The 19,713-nt window shown below is 36.6% G+C and overlaps 3 pseudogenes; all 3 read left to right on the forward strand.

Annotated features, from left to right (window-relative positions):
- The first annotated feature begins 4,392 nt into the window (after nt 1–4,392).
- On the forward strand, nt 4,393–5,295 carry LOC149549351 (putative L-type lectin-domain containing receptor kinase V.1 pseudogene; annotated as a pseudogene).
- A 45-nt stretch (nt 5,296–5,340) lies between these two features.
- LOC149549352 (L-type lectin-domain containing receptor kinase SIT2 pseudogene) lies at nt 5,341–6,057 on the forward strand (annotated as a pseudogene).
- Nucleotides 6,058–7,318: 1,261 nt separating this feature from the next.
- LOC149549353 (L-type lectin-domain containing receptor kinase SIT2-like) overlaps nt 7,319–19,713 on the forward strand; it is a 50,175-nt pseudogene continuing 37,780 nt past the window's right edge.

Here is a 19,713-nt window from a genome sequence, read left to right on the forward strand (position 1 = left end):
CTTGAATTTTGTAACAATTAGGATCCATCTAGCTATTCCTATTTCTCCCTATTTATTTATGTCAATTGACAATTAGTATGATATATAGCAATTCATATTAAATATGTTATTTAGTTTGATAGGGAAGAGAGAGACACTCATACCCATTATTCAATTTGAACCACATAGACTCTTCATTTTGCTCAGAAAAGTTATTTTTGAACTTGTTGAAGTCTCTAATTCTTTTTCTTTCCATGCATTCTCCAATTTTCTTCAAGGTAACCACAAATTTGATGCTTCTGATAGCAACTTGACCCTTATGCCAAGAGTTGGCAAACTTGGTAGACAAAAAACTATTGAAACCATGAATGGTTTGAATATAATTATCCAACCCCACTCATTTAGAATACTCCCAAATATCCTTGTTCTAGATCATTTCTCTGCATTACCTCAACTCAAGTTTCTTTGGAGAGCCACCCATAATGTTAACCTTTTCAAAAACTTGCTCTTTCAACAAGAAGTTTAGTTTAGTCCTCAAAACACTCTTCCTTTGAGCCTCAGTGCATGATATCCTTCAATCTTTTACTACTAGAAATACTTCTTTCTTTGTGACACCCAACAAAGAATTGGAGATCACTTCTAAAAGATTTTTAAGTGATGTGATATAATTGTGGAGTTTATCATAGAAGTTACTTATGTAACCTTCCTCAATTCTTGAGGCAAGCCAAGTGTCCTTGCTGGAATCCATCCTACCTATGTTGGAATTCAAAAAATAATTAAAAAGAAAGAAAGACTTATACTTCATAATTATTTTGGATCAGTTATGCCCTTTCTCCTAGATTTCACAAACCTTATAATAATTGCTTGGATAAATAGCCAAAATGTAGGTAATCAAAGTTAGGACAACTTTATAACTAGGGAGGACTATATTAAATAGAGACTTTCTAAATTTAAGAAACATGTCCCTAACTGAAGAAAAAAAATCATTTTCTGCAAGAAAGTTCCCGCCAAATGCAATGAAGAATTAAAAAATGCATTATTAAATAATTATGAAAGGGTAATAAATTAGTTCCCATGATACAAAAGTATGTAGTTATTGAATTAAAATATGAGCATTCATTATAATATTATTTTCTTACTAAAGAATTTATATTCAAATAATACTAAGTATATTACTAATTATATATTCTAATTTTTTGTTGAATAATCCTTTCTCTATTAATAAAAATATTAAAGTTAAATATTCATAAAAAAGAGATGGAGGATACAAGATCATCTCACAAGAGTTCACATAACCAAAGTCAGAAAGCATAATAACTATTCATAAAAAAAGTATAAATATTTACGTTTTTATTTATTAATACCAAATATTATAAATACTTTTAAAAAGTAAATGCTTTCATTTAATTAGTTATACTAGATGTATATTATTTAAGAAAAAAACACCAGTAATTATTTTCAAATATAGAAAAAGTAATATATAAAGCAAAAATCAAGTATACATGCAAGGCTAAAGGGCAAAATGTCTTAATTTTAGAATATTAGGAAATCATTTTTAGAAAGAACCAAAATTAAATATTTTTATTTATTTAGTTATACTAGATGTATATTATTAAAAAAAAACAATAATTATTTTTAAATATGAAAAAGGAGGGGATCTTTGCATTTTAGAAAAAGTAATATATAAAGCAAAAATCAAGTATAGGTGCAAGGCTAAAGGGAAAAAGGTCTTAATTTTAGAATATTAGAAAAACATTTTTCAAAATAACCAAAAGTAAATGCTTTTATTTATTTATTTATACTAGTTGTATATTATTTAAGAAAAAAATACCAATAATTATTTTCAAATATGAAAAAGGAGAGAATCTTTGCATTTTAGAAAAAGTGATATATAAAGAAAAAATCAAGTATATCTAAAGGGAAAAAGATCTTAATTTTAGAGTATTAGGAAATCATTTTTGGAAAGAACCGAAAGTAAATTCTTTTATTTATTAAGTATATTAGATGTATATTATTTAAGAAAAAAACACCAATAATTATTTACAAATATGAAAAAGGAGAGAATCTTTGCATTTTAGAAAAGGTAATATAAAAAAAAAAAATCAAGTATACATGTAACGCTAAAGGGGAAAAGGTCTTAATTTTAGAATATTAGGAAATCATTTTTGGAAAGAACCTTCGACATGAGCTTTTCATTATGTGAGGATTTGTATTTTTGGGAAGAAAAACCTTTTTGTAAGGAGAAAATTTTGTTGATATGCTGGGTAATGAGCTATGAAAGCATTGGGGTTCCTAATTTTTCCTCATGCAAAAGAAGCAATAGGGGATGGATATAATTCTTCTGAGAACTAACACTGCAACTCTACTAGGGAGGAGCAATGAGCATCTGAGTGTGATGCTTATATTCAAGATATTATAATGCAATAATGTTTGGACTCACTAGGGCCAATATTGCATTGATGCGAATGATGCCTAAGGTGCAAATTACAACGACGTTCAATGCAAATATAAATGGATCAGGTCAGTAAAACTTTCTTTTTTTTTTCCATATTTTTTGTTTGTTTATTTGTTTTCCAATGGTTCACTTTTGAATAATTTTTTGGTAGGGACATGCATAATGATTGGAATGCAAGATTTACAAAGAGGTAGATTATTTTGTAAAAGTAGTGTTGATGGTGTGTTTTCCTATTTTGAAAACAAATGTGAATTAACATAAAATGTGCTAAAATTAAGTAGTTTTAAAGGCATCCTGTTAAGATTTGATATTCAATTCTTTGAAGCTCCATTCTTTTAATTAGTAGACTAGTATGTTTCATAGTCTTTGATTATTTCATACAAACAAATTAGTATGCAAGTGAATATTGATGGTGGTGTGCCTTATTGTTAGAGATGGGTTAATTGATTTTATTAATAAATCATATTTATAGGTAAGATCATCTTTTAATTTTAATAAGTATAATTTTACTTTTAGAGAGAGTGTGCACTTAGCTTCATGAGATATATGTGTAAACATAATTAAGAGGAAGAGTTTTAGTTGCAAGTATTATTTCTAGTTTGATAATGAATATTATAAATTTATTTCGATATTTAAATAAATGAAAATTATAGAAATTCTTTGTCTAGATTGTTATTACAAATGTTGTTGATGTAAATAATTAGTGATTTTTGTTTGAATATTAGGTTTTGGTTTTTGATAGAGGCAAACTATGGGTTGTTGTTGTTGTTGTTTGTGTTTAAAATATTAATGTGTTGTGTTATTAATGTGTTACTTATTGTTCTAGGGGCCAACACCCTCTTGCTGCTTTTAATGATAAAAAACAAGTTAAGAACATATAGATAGTAGTTTGAGATTTAATTAATTGATTATATAAGATTTGACATTGTTTGTATTCTATTGAAATTCAACCTCTTACTTATTACTGATATTAGGCCTAGTTTGTATTTTAGATTATATATATAATTATTAGTCACATTAGGTCTAGTTTTCATTTTAGATTAGGTCGAGGCCGGCCTCTTATATATTTCATGTTTTGTTGTTCCTCCTCCCTCCCTCACTCAATACGAAGTATTTGAAATAGTGTGAGGGACCTGCCTGAACTAAGTAAATAAAAAAACAAAAATGTCACTTATATAAAGTAGATGTAGACAAAAATACTTAACTATTAGTTTTCTGTTTGGATGTAGCCAATGAAGCTCATGTAATTAAGGACAGTTTATCTTGATTTTGCAATACTATAATATTTTCCAAATTATAAAAATTATAATAAAAATTCTGATAAAAAGAAATTATTATTCTAAATTATATTTGAACCCGTTGAAACTTCGGAATATACAGTTCTTTCGACTTCTCTTTTGCTTTACTGTGGTATCCCTTTCTGCACCGTGTTTAAATTTGAATAAGCGGAGAACTTTCGGGATTCAAAATACCAGAGAGCTTTCTTGTTTTATGGTAGAGGCGTTAAAAGGGAAGACGCAAAAAAGAATGAAAATCTCCCAATGCACAAAAAGGTGTATCTGTAACATATTTTAAGCCGGATTTAGTTATTTTTAATTCTTTGTATTCATTGATGTATTCCCAGTCCAGGAATAACTATTGCAACCTGTTGGCCGTCTGCATTTGCAGTTTTCTTTTGGATATTGATCTATGTTGCTCATTACATTTCCAGTTGGAACAGGATATTCATGAAGTCGAGCTGGAGCTCGCAAATGAAAGACAGCTTGAGCGTGCTTCTTCTACTTTATCTCCTTCCCACTTCGCTCATTGTCCAAGCCTAAACAAGCTTTACCTCAACCAATTCAATGTGTCGACACTCCAACTTCTTGGGAATGCTTTAGTCCGCCCCAACGCCATCTCCCTTAATCAAGCATCACATAATAGTACGGGCCGAGCTTTCTATCCACACCCCCGTGCGTATGAAAGATCCTGCCCCTCTCAATTCTACTTTCTCTTTCTCGACAACTTTTGTGTTTGCCGTTGTTCCTTCAGAATCGGTCAGCGGGTTCGGGCTGACGTTTATTATGACGCCCAACAGATCTCCAGAGGGATTGGGAGACCCGTCTAATCATCTGTTTGCAGTTCACTTCGACACATCAGAGACCTCGGAAGCTGGCGGCTACTGGATTTACAACATCCAAATCCTAGAATTGAATCTCAAAAGCGGACAGAATATCCAAGCTTGGGTTAATTATGAAAATCTTCAGAACGAGCTCAAAGTCATCGTTCCGGAAGTTGGTCTTGATAGCTCAAAGCAAGCACTGTTATATATCAAAGATTTATCCCTTTCCAACATTGTAGAAGAAGAAATGAACGTTGGCTTCTCAGCAGGTAGAGAATCCATGTATGAAGAGAATTACATTCTCGCCTGGAGCTTTGCTACAAACAGAATCGCCCCGCCCTTGAACACATCTAACCTTCCATCCTTTGGACACAGAAACCCCAAGAGCTCCAACTCCAGACTGATGGCTGGCATTAGCGCCACAGGTTGTGTTGTCCTTGTTCTAGTGGCGGTGGCAGCATCACTTGGGATGTTGCAGAAGAGAAACCAGTACAGAGAAACTATCGAAGAATGGGAGATGGAGTATTTGCCTCACAGATTTAAGTACAAAGACCTACATACTGCAACAAAGGGCTTCCGAGAAGAACAACTTTTGGGATCGGGAGGCTTCAGTCGGGTATACAGAGGAGTACTTCCCACAAGCGGTCTCCAAGTGGCGGTGAAATGTATTCTTAGAGAAACAAATGATGGGGTGAAGGAATTCATTGCTGAAATCTCCAGTCTCGGTCGCCTTCAACATCGAAATCTTGTGCAGCTGTGAGGCTTCTGCAGGTGGGAGAAGCGGCTATTCATAGTTTATGACTACATGCCAAACAGGATCCTGGACAAGATCATATTTGGAAACCCAAAGAAGATTCTTGATTGGGAAAAGAGGTACAGAATCCTAAAAGACGTGGCTTCAGGTTTGTTGTATCTTCACGAAGAGTGGGAGCAATGCGTAGTGCACAGGGACATAAAGTCCAGCAATGTTTTACTGGATTCGGAGCTGAATGGGAAGCTAGGGGATTTCGGGCTAGCCCGTCTATACGAGAGTAAGGAAAGCTCACACACCACTCTTGTGGTTGGAACAGTGGGGTACATTGCACCGGAGTTCGTAGAGACAGGAAAGGCGAGTACCGCCACGGATGTGTTCAGTTTTGGTGTTTTTATGTTGGAGGTCGCATGCGGAAGGAGACTTGTCGATTCCTCTCTTCAATCTGATTATATTTCTCTGGTTGACTGGGTGAGAGAGTTGCATGGCACAGGAAGTCTGATGGATGCGGCCGACCCAAATCTTGGTATGGAATATGTGGGAAGTGAGATGGAGAGAGTGCTGAAACTAGGTTTGATCTGTTCGAATCCTCAGCTAGAAGGCAGGCTTGGCAGCAGACAAGTACTCCGAATACTTGAAGAACAAGCTCCTCTACCAGATTTTGATCCTCCGTTTTATTTGGATGGGGGTCCAAATTTACGAAAAATGCTTCCATATTCCAGTGGCGGTACAGAAGCTTCCATTTCTCTTTCTGGTGATTTCACTGTATAAGATTGATCTCTGTCTGGCTTTTTTCGGTGCCACTGTAACAATTTTGTAATTGTTACAGTCACCTGTGGCTATCCAATCATATATTTTGATAATTATAGAATCTTAAAACCCTTCATGAGATTTTCTAAATATCCGTCTCTGAAAGACTTTACAGGACCAAGTATTTGTTCAGTATAGCTTTAAAGAGTTGTAACTGTCGAAAAGATGAATTTTTAATTTAGCTAGTGAAAATCGTCTAGTTCAGTCGACTTTTGATGCAACTATTAAAATCTCGTCCTCGCCACATGTCAAACTCGAATCGTTGTCGTAATCGACCTAATGTAGTCCGCTTTCATTACCACAACATAATCTTGCCGACTTGTGTCTCAGGACTGTAGAATCCTGAAAAAGACTTTTCATGTTGATCTTTAGAGTAAAATTCAAGAATCCTAATTATTATTGTCGTTCTTGAAATCTTGCTCGTCCTTTTCACATTGCTCGCCTTGCGAGCCCAACTAATAATTTTATCGAACTAATGCAACGAGCCTGCAAGTTCTATGCCGACGACACTATGATCGAGGCATGCAATACAAATGTGTTGGAGGGAGTATGTTAATTGGGAATATCCAAAGCCCCATATATTTGGGATTCTAAAAAGAAAGGAAATGTTTTACATTAGTTAGGGGTCTACATGTAGCGACTACTAATTACTCAACAAAAGAAGCACACATAATCCTACCCGAAGCATATATAATCCTACCCTCTTAATGTCCAAGCATGAGCAAACCTTGCCACCACACAAGTTAATGTATTTTTATATTTTTCTCTTTTAAAATTATCTTTAATAATTATCTAGTTTTTAATTAATCAATTAAAATTAGTAATTATATCTTAGAGTATAATGGGCACTGTAAAGAGCTAGGATGCATTAATGAAAAAATGGGTTATGTTTTACATATATTTGTGTAGTACACAAGATCAATTGATAGTAAAGTTATGCAATATTTTTGGGGTAACAAAACTCTTAATAAAGAAGTGATAGTTTTATATTTTCTATTCATTTCACTGATAGGGATTCTAATAAGGTTAAAATAAATCCTCTGAAGGTGAAATATTTTTAGGCTCCATTAAGAGAAGACTCATGTTCTTTTTGCAATAAGAAAGGTGTATGTATGTATGCATTATACACACACACACACACAACCCCCCCTCCCGGTGATGTCCCCAGAGTGGGCCCCTAATAGAAGGTGACGTAGGTCTGTCCATGTGATTTGTCGCTACCATGTGTTCGGGGTCCTCACCAGCGAGGCTGTCCTGGGGTTGCCCCCTTAACACGGGGAGGTGTCATTTACTAATAGTCCGGGCTTTTGGTGCAACAATTACTAACTTGGTATCAGAGACGGAGGTCTCAAGGTCGAGACCCGTGGAGCGTGGTGGGCTGTGATGTCTCCAAAGTGGGCCCCTAATGGAAGGTGACGTAGGTCTGTCCGTGCGGTTTGTCGCTACCATGTGTCCGGGGTCCTCACCAGCGAGGTTGTCCTGGGGTTGCCTCCTTAACATGGGGAGGTGTCGTTTATTAACAATCTAGGCTTTTGGTGCAACGGTTACAAATTTGATATCAGAGCTGGAGGTCTCGAGGTCCAGACCCGCAGAGCGTGGTGGGCTGTGATGTCCCCAAAGTGGGCCCGTAATGAAAGGTGACGTAGGTCTGTCCATGTAGTTTTTCGCTACCACGTGTTTGGGGTCCTTGCTAGTGAGGTTGTCCTAGGGTTGTCCCCTTAACACAAGGAGGTGCCGTTTACTAACAGTCCAAACTTTTGGTGCAATGGTTACTAACTTTGTATTAGAGCCAAAGGTCTTGAGGTCATGACCCACAGAGCGTGGTGGGCTATGATGTCCCCAAAGTGGGCCCCTAATGGAAGGTGACATAGGTCTGTCCATGCAGTTTGTCACTACCACATGTTCGGGGTCCTCGCAAGCGAGGCTATCCTGGGGTTGGCCCCTTAACACGGGGAGGTGCCATTTACTAACAGTCTAGGCTTTTGGTGCAACGGTTACTAACTTGGTATCAGAGCTGGAGGTCTCGAGGTTGAGACTCGCGGAGCGTGGTGGGTTGTGATGTCCCTAGAGTGGGCCCCTAACGGAAGGTGATGTAGGTCTGTCCGTGCGGTTTGTCGCTACCACGTGTTCGAGGTCCTCACTAGCGAGGCTGTCCTGGGGTTGCCCCCTTAACACGGGGAGGTGCCATTTACTAAAAATTTGAGCTTTTGGTGCAACGGTTACTAACTTGGTATTAGAGCCAAAAGTCTCGAGGTCAAGACCCGTAGAGCATGGTGGGCTGTGATGCCCCCAAAGTGGGCCCCTAACAGAAGGTGATGTAGGTTTGTCCATGCGATTTGTCGCTACCACATGTCTGGAGTCCTCACGAGTGAGGCTATCCTGGGGTTGCCCCCTTAACACAGGGAGGTGTTGTTTACTAATAGTCTGGGCTTAACTGATGGTTACAACATTAGGAGAGGCTTCTCACTGTAGTGACCCTTACCAACATGCCACTAAAAAACACTAAATTTAATACATTGCTGAATTAAGAATTTTTTCTGCTTAAATAACTGATGTAAAATAGTGCCAATATATTCATTCAATGATCACCAAAATATTTTTACATATGATATGCAATTTTTAGCACTAAAACATTATGACATGGCACATTACAGACAAACCCTAATTGGCTATATACAATTGAGAACTTGTTACAACTACAAACTGAAATGAAGAACTTGGATTGATCAGATACTAGAGACTGACTGCTAAAGAAGGTAAAAGTGCAACTCCACTTGAAACTCCAAACTAGCAATTAAACACAAGTGAAAGGATTGAAATATCCTTCCCATAGCTGCAATAATTCAGGTGATCTTTCACACCCTCAAAATTGCATACCAATTGAGAGTTTTCATTCTCAATGGCCAATTGTGACTACTTGTAGAAACCCTAGGCTCCACAATGCACATAAGAAAAATTCAATAATAAATCTCAATGATAGGAAATGAGCTCTCAATGCCTATTTATTCTTCTTTTTTCTCGATAGATCGACCTCCTTTTTAATTTTTTCTCCGCTTCTTCCAACAGCCTCTAGAAGATTGTTTTATTTAATGGCTTTCTAAAATATATCACTTTATTAAGTTAATAATTAACTCCTCCAAAAATAGGGACATTACAGGTCTGCCCCTCTTAATGCTAGATGCTGCAAAATCACTTCTCCCTCCCAAGTAGCATCTTCAACAAGTAAATCTTTCCACTTAACTAGATACTCTCCGATTACTCTCCTGCGAAGCTATTTCTCTCTACTATCCAGAATGGATTCTGTTACTAGGATCAGTTTCCCCTCATCATCCAAGGGAGGTAATATTGCATAAGGCATCACATTCTGACCCAATGCCTTTTTGAGGCGTGATACATGAAACACATTGTGCACTCTACTATTTGTGGGAAGCTCCAACTCATAAGCCACCTCACCCACTTGCCTGATGATCCTGAATGGTCCATAATAGTGTGGCTTGAGTTTCTCTGCACCACTCTTCTTGAGAGTGGACTGCTTATATGGTTGGAACATGAGGTAAACCATATCATTTACCTCAAAATTACGCTTAGTCCTCTTGTTGTCTGCATACTGCTTTTGCTGGTTCTGAGCTCTAGCAATGTTGTCTTTGAGAGTAGCAACTATATCCTTACTTTCTTATAATAATTCACCTACACGGGGTACTCGACTATCTCCCAACAAAAAATCTAAGAAACTAGGTGCCTCATAACCATAAAGTGCCATGAAGGGTGTCATTTGTATAGTCATATGATATGTAGTGTTGTAACAATACTCACAGAGATATACCCATCTGACCCAAGCTCGTTGTTGATCTGCCACATAATTCCTCAAATACCCTTCCACCCATTTATTTACAATCTCCGTTTGACCATTGGTCTATGGGTGATAACTAGTGCTAGGTGTAAGCTCAATGCCACACAATCGAAATATCTCCTGCCAAAAGTGACTCATGAAGTGGCTATCCCTGTCACTCACAATGCTTAGAGCCAAACCATGTAATCTAAAAACTTTCCTGAAGAAGACCTCCACCACCTGAGTTGCGGAGTATGTAGCAATGATAGGGAAGAAGTGAGCATATTTTGTTAGCCTATCCACCACCACATAAATACAATCGTGCCCTTGGGCCCTGGGCAAGCCCGCGATAAAATTCATAAAGATGCACTCCCACTTCCTATCAGGAATAGGAAGTGGCTGTAGGAGCCCTATTGGATAAGTGTACTCTTGTTTATTTTGCTGGCAAACATGACACTCACACACATACTGCAAAACATCAGCCTTAAGTCCCTTCCAAGTGAATCGTTCTCGTACTAACCTGTAAGTCTTGAAATACCCAAGATGGCCTGCTGTAGGTGAATTATGGAATGCTCTCAAAATCAACTGCTTCACTTTCCTATGTAAATCCTATTCTTATAAATGATCAAATCATCTATGAGAGTGTATCTGGTGTTGATTGTTGTTCCCTCCACTATAGCAGAGGCCCACATGTCTTTAGCATATTCTGCTACAATCAAGTGTTGCCAATCCTCTAATATCTGAATCATAGAAGTGAGGTGTGGCCTATAGGATAAAGCATCTGCAACAATATTTTATGTCCCCTTAACATATATGATATCAAAATCATATGCCTGTAACTTGCTCACCCACTCTTGCTGACTATCATTTAGGTCCCGCTGTCCCAAAAAATGCCTCAAACTATTATGATTAGTTTGAATGCAAAATTTGCTACCCACAAGATATTGTCTGAATTTGGCCAAGGCATGCATGATGGCCAACATCTCCTTATCATATATGCTGAATGATCTCTTAGGCCCTCTGAGTTTCCTACTCTCATAAGCTATAGGATGCTTTTCCTACAAGAGTACAACACCAACTCCCTCTCCAGAAGCATCACATTGAAGCTCAAATGGCTTCATGAAATCAGGCAATGTTAATACTGGACACGTAGTCATTATTTCCTTGAATTTCATAAAAAAGTCTTGTGCCTCCTAAGTCCACACAAATCCCCCTTTCTTCAACAAATCTGTCATGGGTGTTGCATGTCATGAGTAGCCATTGACGAACCTGTAATAGAATCCACATAGACCAAGGAACCCCCTTAACTATGTAAGGTTCTCTGGTGGTGGCCAATCAACAATAGTGTGAATCTTTTCAGGATCCATTCACACTCCTTCTGCACTAATGATGTGTCCAAGATATAGGAATATGATATTGAGATTAAATCTACCAAGCTGATAAGAGGAAATGTTCTATGTAGAGCAATTGCAAAAAAAAATCACTAATGAATTAGAAGAATCGAATAAGAAGCAACTGGTGCTAGCAGTAGGTCTCTACGATTCATGGTTCAGAATATTTCTTACCTCTTAACATATGGTGAATGTCCAAAAGGTTTGAATACAAAACAAAGAAGAGATCTTAGATTAAAAGCAACCAAGTATGTGATTTGGGATGACAAGCTTTTCAAAAGGGCTATTGATGGTACATTCGTAAGGTGTGCGGATAAACCACAACAAGAAAAGCTATTGAAAGCATTTCATGATGAGGCCTGTGGAGGACATTTCTCTTCTTCAGTTACAGCTTTCAAAATACTAAGGCAATGCTATTACTGGCCTGGGATGTTCAAAGGTGCATATGCATGGGTAGCAAAGTGTGAAAAATGTAAAATGTTTTTTGGATGCCCTCAATTAGCCGCACTACCACTCAGACTTGTTATCATTGAAGGACCTTTTCAACAATGGGGTCTTGATTTCATTGGTCCAATTACTCCTGCATCCACTGCTGGTCATCAATACATCATAACTACAACCGACTACTTCACCAAGTGGGTAGAAGCTAAGGCTACGAAGAAGACTACTTCGGAGGTGGCATGTGAATTCATTAAAGAAAATATTTTGGTCAGATTTGGCATTCCCATTAAATTAGTGATGGATAATGCATCCTATTTTTCTTCAATTGAGATTACTGATTTCTATTTTGAGTTTGGGATCATTGTTAGTAATTCATCCGATTATTTCCCTCAAGGGAATGGCCAGGCGGAATCTAGCAATAAAAAATTGATCAATATCGTAAAGAAATTGGTGTCAGATAACCAGAAGAATTGGCACAAAAAGATTCATGAGGCACTCTGGGCAGATAGAGTGACATGCAAGAGAGCAATTGGTATATCCCCTTTTGAATTGGTTTATGGAACTGAGGCTAATCTACCCCTACCATTGGAATTGGCTACAAGAAAACTTAGAACAATAATTGAAGATGATGTCTATAAGGATGGTTTAGAAAAGAGAATCTTGTATCCGAATAAACTGGAAGAGGAAAGGATGGAAATTGTTGATCATATCACACAACACCAAATGTGAGTAAAAGAGCTTTTTGACAAGAAAAAAAGACCTCAAAAATTTATGGTAGGAGATATGGTGTTACTCCGGGACAAAAGAAAGGCTCCAAAAGGAATGCATAAGAAGTTTGATACTCTATGGAAAAGGCCCTTTCAGAATTCAAAAAGCATTTGAAAATAATTCTTTCAAATTAGCATATGAAGATGGTGAAGAACTGCCCCTAACTTATAATGGTCAGGATCTCAAGCTCTACCAAGTTACAAATTGAAAACAAGTAACCCCTATAATGTACTATAGTTAGACTTAGTGTTGTGTGTATCTTAGTTAGCTTTTCCTTTTCGGTGTCTTTTCCTCGCTTTCCTTGTTTTGTTTCATTTATGGTTGTGTTGTCACCTTTTATTTTCTTTTGCAAAACCAGAGATTTTGAATTCCTCGCTTGGGTATACTCTACCCAAGTCCCCATTCAGAGCCAACTATTGCCCCACTTTTCAGCATATACAAGTTTTGCAAAGTGGAAAGTAAACTAAAGTCATGTTTTGTCAAGTCGGGTCAATAGGTCTTTCTTCTTTAGGTGCTAAGTTTCTCCATTGAATTTTCATCTTTTCCCTTCTCCCGTGTCACATATGGCTTGGGTGGGTATTTTCTTCATTATCATGAGTCTTAGGGGTAGTTTAGAGCCATCCTTGATGGAGATTCTCGATTTGTGCTACATCATTCGATTTTCCTGCAGCTTTGATATATTTTATGTTGGAGGTTGCATGTGGAAGGATACCCTTCAATCCCACTTTGGAACTTGGTCAGACAACCATGGTAAAGTGGGTGAGAGAGTTTCATGCACATGGTAGTCGAATGGATGCAGCAAACCTGAATCTTGGTGAGCAATATGTTAAAGGGGAGATAGAGAAAGTGCTCACAATAGGGCTGATATGATCTAATCGTCAGGTAGAAGGCAGGCTTGGGATGAGACAAGTTGTGCAAATACTTGCAGAAGAAGCTCCGATTCCAGGTTTTTATGCTCCTATTGATTTGGAGTTAAGCTCACCAAGCAGTGTTACCAAGATGGTTCTAGATTATAGTCACAATAGTGATGCTTCTATTTCCATGTCTTTGGATGCACAATAGACTTTGCAAAGTCAGGTGAAGATCTATCATTTCCTGATGGTGTCAATGTATAGAAGAAGGATTTTTGTATGATGAAGCTATTGATAAACTGTTCAAGTCCTCAACCATCATTTTATGAAAGTCTCCACAATAGTACTGTTGCATCGTAGATGCTTCTATTTCCAAATCAAACTCTATTTTTTGTAGTGTCACCACATAAGATCGATGTTTTTGTGGCTTCGTGTTGCTATTGTTATTATGGAATATTTTTCGATGCAAGTATTTCTACAAAATACACAGATTAGTTTTTAACAATGCCATTTACTTATAATTCCTTGGTTTTACTTTGAAGTTAGTTCTAGATTACAGTCATAGCAGTGATGCTTCCATTTCTAAGTCTTTGGACATGTGATAGGCTCTGTGAAATTAGGTGAAGATCATTTCTTATTCCTCTTCCTCTATTTGTGCTTCTTCATTCTATATCTATTTTTCTTTTCCCTCTTCTTTTACTTTTTCATCTATTTTTTTTCTTTTTTTCTTATTTCTCTTCCACTTCCTCTTCCTCTTCCTCTTCCTTGTACTTATCTTCCCTTCTTTTTGTTATTCTTCCTCTTCTTTCTGTTCTTCTTACCTTCATCCTCCTCTTCTCGCTTCCCTTCCTATTTTTCATCCTCTAACTTCATCCTCCTCATCCTTTTCTTTCTTTTATCTCTCCTCCTCCTCCTCATCTTCTTCTTCCTCTTCCTCTTCCTCCTCCTCCTCCTCTTCTTCATAGTAAAGGGTTTCCATAATACTCAAGTAGAACAAGTATATGGATTTTTTATGAGATCAGTTTAATCTACATAGGATAATATATTATTTATTAAATCTAAGAATAAAAAGAATACATTTGTATATTCTAATTGACATAATCATTTCTAGATAGTTGACTTAGCATAAATTTTTCATTTTACAAAGTGAGTCTATGAAGTACAATAACTACATAAAGGGAAGGGTAGAAAGAAGAGAAATCTAAAGAACCCAATTCCCCAACTCATTATAGTTTATTGATTGGCAATTGAAAAATTTCAACATGTAATTACTTTATATTTAATATTGTTCATATGATACAACTTGGCCTACATAATCTTATCCAACTTAAATATTTTTTTATTTTTGTATCACTTCCATTTCAAGAGTGTTGACAAGGTTTTGAAAATAATGACTAGTCGCATTTGTGAGGGTATCAAGTTGATATATACTCTCTAGTTTACTTGCACTTTCTTAGTTAGGATCCACTAAGTTCCCAACTCCCACTAGATGTTAATACTCTCTCCTAGGATCTTCCAAGTCTCCCTCAACTGAGTTCAAGACTTCTTAAATGTCCCCTCTTAGGGTGACAACCTTTAGTGCTTCACTAGGGTATCTACCTTTGGTTAGATGATCAACTTCTCAAGCCTCTTGTATACCATTCAATAGCACTTCCTTGTCAACTTGGTTGGTTTAGCTTTTTCAAGGGTACAAGTGTCTTACTTCAACCTTCCCAAATCCATCTTGATCCATTTTGGTAGGAGAATCAAGATCTTGTTTACCAATTTCAAGATTCTAGCCCTTTTGGCCTATTAGGCCAATTAGGTCTATTAGGCCTAATTTGGTGCTTTCTGGTCTTTCATGGAAGATTTGTTGAAACAATCTCTAAAACTAATGTGGGATGCTGATACCTTTTTTTTTGCTCTTCAAGACTTTCATGCTTTCCCTCTTTCAAGTTGTCTGTACAATTGATTTCCCATACCTTAGGCTTTTAGGTTAAGTTGACCTCCAAGAACCAGTCCAACATCTTAAGCTTCAAAAGGCTATCAAATGGATTGGCTAAGTGCTAATCTTCCTCTAGGGTCTATTTACAACTCCAAAGACTCCTTCCAACCTCCTTAATTCAACACCACACTTGAACTTTTGCAATCAAACACACATTTTCAACTACAAGCTCCTAGTTGGGTTTCAGTGGACTCACCTAGGGCTTGCTGGTAAAATTAGAAAACCTCATTTTTAAATATCCACCAAGATAATATACACTATATAGAGGCTCTCTAAGATGTCCCAAAGCCCCATGATAATTACACAAGTGGGTTTTGTGTGAGAGCCATTTCTTGACACCATAGTCATGTATAGACTAGTGACTAGCTGATTCACAAAACAATTAACAAAACCAATTAAACTATTTACAAGAACCTTATAAAAAATAAAAAGTGAAAGGAAACTAACTTCAACTCAAAAAATTCAAATGTGCAACCAACCTTGATATTTGGGGTTAATAGGGCTTATATAACCCCTCCTCATAGTTGCAAGTGGTTGTTATACCAACCATGCCTCAAATATTGCATTTTATCACAACTAGGAAAATATTGTCAAGCAACTTTGCAAAGTTGCAAAAGTTGTCATGACAAGATTTTCACATATTTTGCAACTTTTCCTATAATTCAATTTTATGACCTCTACCCTTCATGAAATGGTGGGTTAACATGTTAGAAGCCATTTTAGACTTATTTCCACCTTTTCTTAACCTAGTTTGTTCTTTTGGTCCAATTTCCAATGTAAAGCCTCAAAAGTGACTAAAATACAAGACCATAACATTTAGACCAAAAAAAATTCTAGACTAGATTAAGTATAAACTAGATCCTCTAGACACACAATCTAGATCCACGTAGAGTCCTCTAACAACCTCTAACCCAGCTTGGGTTAGTACAAGCCAAACCTTGGATAAGACCATGAGCCAAGTCCTAGGTGCTCCTACACCACAAGCCTAATTTAGAATTCACAATATTATTTTGCAAGGTGTTGTCTTTCAATAAAAAAATACAACCCCATCTCAACACATTGATAAAGTCACTCTAGATGAAATTCAGTACAGGATTGGGTATGCTCAAACAATTCCTTGTGGGCAGTTTAATTTATTTTGCTTAGTAGATTTTGGAATCCACTGTTGCTTCATTTGCTTCCGAATGTTGTCTGCTTTGATTTTCTTCTCATCTTCAATTCTTTTGATATTCATGCAATTTTTAGCTATATGACCAAGTTCTGTACATGTATAGCATCTTACTGTAGTGTCCTTTTTCCTTAGGTGATGTCTAGCACAATTTATGCCAGAATGTCCATATTCTCCACAATAGTGACATCTGCACTAGGTGTTGTAGTCCCATCCAAATATGGCTTTGACAATCTATTTAGCTAGATTGAATGATTCGGTTTTGCATTGGAATGGTTTGTGACCATGCTTTTTGCATTTGTGACAGTTGCCCTCAAATTTTGGTTTTTCTTTACACTCATTTGCCTTATGACCATTCTGATTGCAATTGAAGCATTTGCCACTAAATTTTGCTTTCCCATTGCTCCAACATTTTTTTGATGTATGTCCTAACCTGCCACAGTGATTACGAGTGGGTCTTTTATTCCTTTGTTCACCTTGTTTGGAGGATTCACCTTCTTCCTTGTATCCAAGACCAGCTTTACCCTTTTGTCTATGAAGGTTTTCCTCATTTTGTTGATTTAATTGATTTATATCTGTTTGGGATTTCATCATTCTTTCATTGACTTGCCTTTCAGAGATTAGGTCATTTTCCAAGCTTTCATTGATTTGTCTCTTAGTTCTTAAGTCACTCTGTAGACCTTCATTGATTTTCTTTTCAATGTTTAAATCATTCCTTATTCTTTCATTTTGTGCTCTGAGAATCCTGATTTCTTCATTTGCATTAGAGAGTTGGTCTATAAGATCTTCATACTGATGGGATTGATTATGAATTTCATGACTTCTATCTTCCAATTCTTCTTGTGCTTTGTTTCTTTGTTCCAAAACTTCACATAGCCTGATTGACTGTATTTCTTGCTCTCTTTTAAGCTTTCTTACCTCTTCTTGTAGAGATCCATTCTTTTCTAGAAGTTCTTTGATTGCTTTGTTAGCTTCTTTTGAATTACTTGATGGTAACAAATCTTCAATCCTTTCTTCAACATAAAGATGGTCATTCATTTGTCTTGCAAGTTCCTTTCTTCTTTTTAGGGATTGAGAAAGATGTTCCTTTGCTTCTTTGAGTTGAACCATTGCCATTTCTAGATCTAACTTTTCATTTTCTATAACTTTCTCCAGTCTGAATATCTCCATTGACTTTGATCTTTGCTCAAGCTGTCAAGCTTTGTCCTGAGAACCAAATAGCTCTGATACCAATTGTTGGAAATATTCAAGATATAACAAGTTACTGAGAGGGGAGGGGTGAATCAGTAACAATACAACTTTTAAGTTAATTCAACATAAACTAGAAAATCATTCATTCACCTAATCTGATGCATGCAAGAGATAAATAAATATTCATAACACATATGCACAGAGATTTTGGTGACCTAGAAACCTTCCAAAATAGAAAGTAAAACTGGGGTGGGGATGAAACCCACAAAGCTTCTTTTCTGCAGTAGGAAGTTAGCTGGTTAAGGCATACAATGATCACTTCTGGTGATCTGCCCTGTTAGGAGCAAAGAGGATTACTAGATCCACCTTGTTAAAGGATTTAAAACATACTTTACAAGTATGCACTATGTTAGGAGATTTATACAAAGACTGTTAAGTCTACCTTGTTAGAGGATTTTTAGATGATTCACCTGTTAGGATGAACCAATTAGATCTACATATGCCTTGATTAGATCCTTTGCAATAATCACGTCTTGTGATTGATGAAATCTTTACTGCACCTTGTGAACCTTGCTAATATACTGCTTTTCTGCTAAATTCGCATCTGTCTCTTGTATCACAATATATACATATTCATACATGTCACTTATCCATTACAACAATTAAAACTCTGTATTATACACATATATATACAATTTCAGTAATTATAGATGCAAGGTCGGCAGAACACAAGTAAACAAAATATAACTGAGTCAGCCAAATAGTAAAATAAACTCGGGTTCTTCAGACAAACTTGATGGCCTTCTGATACACGGCATCCACTACGTTACACGGCATCATCATGCACTCGGTAGAGGTAGGGGCTTGGTTCATACTAGTCATACAACATTGCCTGGAACTCGGTAACCATTGGTGACTCGGTAGATATAGTGTCACTTGGTAAAAACTAATTTCTTTGTTAATCAACTGAGCTCGGTTAACACTGAGTCCTTCTTCACTCGGTCAATACTGAGTTCATCTTTACTTGATTAACACTAAGTACATCTTCACTCGGTTAACACTGCGTCCATCTTTACTCAGTTAACACTGCTTCTATCTTTACTCGGTTAACACTCCACTCGGTTAACACTAAGTGCAACTTTACTTGGTTTGAATTGTGTCTTTGACACTCGGTTTGAACTGTGTCTTCGACACTTGGTTTGAACTGTGTCTTCGATGCTCGGTTTGAACTATATAATGAGTGTTGTCACTAATGGAAAATACCTTTATGCCAACAGTTAATGTTCATAATATAACTGAGAGGGGTGGGTGAATCAACTATGTAATTATTGAACTCAATATCAACTTTAATCCAACTTAATCATGTGAGAAATGTAGTTAGCAATCATGAAAGACATATATACACATTGACACCAAATATGTTGACTAGCGAAACCCTTGATCAGAGGGAAAAATCCAATGGGAATGATACCCACAAGATGATGTACTAATATAAACGTTCCTTGTGAAAGGCTAGACCCTATTAGGAGTTGTGGAAGGCAATTAAACCCACCATCCAAACAACTTCAGGATCAGATCAACGAACCCACTGTCCAATTGACCTTGGTACTATTCCTTTCAAAATAATAGATGTGAAACAAGCTTCTACTTCTTCCTCTATCTAGTACATCATACTTCTTCTCCTTCAAACTATACAATCAGATTTGGAACTCTATACTCAGTAATAATACCGTTAAGGTCACTTACATGCATAGGTAAGTCACTCTGCTTCAGTAGCACTCTACTGCTCAATAATTCATAATTCTCATCTCCTCTCTATCTCTTAAACATAGAAAACATATTTCCTTTATACCATGCTCAATAATAAATCCTTGAGTCAGCTTCCCACTTAATTATAATACATCAATTAAATGAGTACACATTTACTTAATGATGTCAGCTCACAGTTATAAATAGAATTTTACACGTGCGACTTCTATACATGCGCACTCTCT

The sequence above is a fragment of the Cupressus sempervirens genome, chromosome 7, assembly GCF_028749045.1.
Source record: "Cupressus sempervirens isolate cs-2001-9-10 chromosome 7, ASM2874904v1, whole genome shotgun sequence".
NCBI classification, from domain to species: Eukaryota; Viridiplantae; Streptophyta; class Pinopsida; order Cupressales; family Cupressaceae; genus Cupressus; species Cupressus sempervirens.